Source organism: Chiloscyllium plagiosum, unplaced genomic scaffold (assembly GCF_004010195.1).
Source record: "Chiloscyllium plagiosum isolate BGI_BamShark_2017 unplaced genomic scaffold, ASM401019v2 scaf_6623, whole genome shotgun sequence".
Classification (NCBI taxonomy): Eukaryota; Metazoa; Chordata; class Chondrichthyes; order Orectolobiformes; family Hemiscylliidae; genus Chiloscyllium; species Chiloscyllium plagiosum.
Window position 1 is genome coordinate 39,849 of NW_025214347.1, and position 2,066 is coordinate 41,914.

Genomic DNA, 2,066 nt, shown 5'->3' on the forward strand with positions numbered 1-2,066 from the left:
TGCGGTGACAACGTTTGTGGACAATTTCCTGGGGATTGAGTGCACAACAATTCATGGTGGTGTTTTTAGCAAGAATGCTAAAATTCACACGCACGTCCTTGAGTGGACTCAAACCACCAACATTGCTATCAATGGCCCACCTGGATAACCGAGAGCGCCACAAAGACTTCGTGAGCATACCTTGCCTTGGGGATACTCATAGATATCTTGGAAACAGGTTTATGTGGTTTGCTTACTGTCGCCGCCGTCTTCGTTATAGCCATTTAATGAATCGTTAACGAAATATTCACAACATTGCACTTTATGTCCTGCTGTGCAATATTGGGAATTGCCTCAGTAATACAGATTCATTAATTTTGTGGAGACGTTCGGAGTAAATGTTCCAGTATCTCAAAGGAGAAAGAAAAATGAACAATAATAAAAATAAAGAACTGCTGGAAAAACTAAGCAGGTCTGAGAGCACCTGTGACACGAGCAGTTCTGAATGAGGAACAGTGAACTCCGAAACTTTAACTTTGCTTTCTCTCTACATGCACTCCCAAACCTGCTGAGTTTCCTCCAGCAAATTTTGTTTTGATTAAGCGTCCATCAAGAGTTACAGAATTGGCGTCTGTTTTTTTTTCTTATTTTTCAATTCTCTCGCCTCCTAACTAGCAATATTTCCTTTCTAAAATCTCGCCTTAAGTTACTGATTCAAAGAGACTGCTGCAAGTTGTTTCTACAGATTTCAAATACAGTGTAAAGCTACTTCAGTTGTTTTGCAGGTTGAATTAGTGGAGGCAAAACAATGCTAAACATACTGTTCCATTTGAAAGAAATTTATTCTGAATTTTTTTTCCCCAGTGTTGGACATATTTCCGACTGTAGGAATCGCTACATATCCCTCTCCAGCTGTGCTCTCCATATGTATATCGGCCGGAATGTGCATATTTGCCAGGTATCGCTCCTACCAGCGTCGTCTGCCTGTGCAAGAGTGTGGAGATTTTGTGAGTGAATGAGTGTCACATTCTGGGAAAAAAAGTGTTTGCAGGAACGTGTGGTTAAGTGACCTCCCCTCTCCACCTTGCCCCCACCCCAACAAAACACACTGCATTCACAGAATCAAGTTCAAAAACACCGAAGCACAAATAAACCTGTTGGACTATAACCTGGTGCTGTGTGATTTTTAACTTTGTCCACCCCAGTCCAACATCAGCACCTCCAATTCACAGAATCAGTGTGGTGTTTCCCGGAGGCGGGACGAGGGATCCGAAGGAGGGTAAGATTCCCATGATTCGCGGAAGGAAAATATGAAAGAAAACGACAAGTACCGGAAATATGGGGCAACACTAGTGAACTTTATGGGGAGAGAAGTAATTCTTCTTCGGAAGAGGAACAGATTCGTGAGTGTAAAGTTTTAGAAATTGATATTCCTTTTTTCCCCTCGCATAAAGTGAATTGTGAACTGTGAAACGGGAATGAAAGTAAATATGTGCAAAGTACTCGACAATGCAAAAGGTTAGGTGTATACACCTGTCGCTGTTAAGTGCACTATCACCGTCCCCCATCCATCTCACCACAAGCTCTCCTGAAATCTCCATCCACTGATCCAACATTTTCGCAGTCTACAAATTTTTATCATGGTTGTCAGGCGAAGCCGGGGACAAAAGTGATGACAATTGAGGTGACCAACCAGATCTTTGGTCAACATTTATTTTCATAGGCAGTAATATAGAGAAATTTGGAATAGTTATGTGAAAACTATTACATTGTAGACAGCTCTTCAAAAACATGCTTCCCTGACCGGGAATCGAACCCGGGCCGCGGCGGTGAGAGCGCCGAATCCTAACCACTAGACCACCAGGGAATCACATTAGGTGGCGTTGTCTCAATGCCATTTACAGTGACGTCAATGTATCGAAACGCATCGGATTTGTCATGTTTTAACTGTTTTATTTTCATGCGCTGGATATTTTTTTCATGTCTTTGCTTGCTACAAATCTATTTCGGTTCGTCTGTGTTTGAAAGCTGCAGTTGGCTTCATTCGAAGTTCTTTTTTGAAAAAAAACATAATTGTCATCACGATA

At 41.8% G+C, this 2,066-nt stretch overlaps 1 non-coding gene across 1 annotated transcript; it reads right to left on the reverse strand.

Annotated features, from left to right (window-relative positions):
* Positions 1 to 1,774: 1,774 nt before the first annotated feature.
* trnae-cuc lies at positions 1,775 to 1,846 on the reverse strand. The gene has a single exon. It is a non-coding gene; the product is annotated as a tRNA-Glu (tRNA).
* Between the last annotated feature and the right edge of the window lie 220 nt (positions 1,847 to 2,066).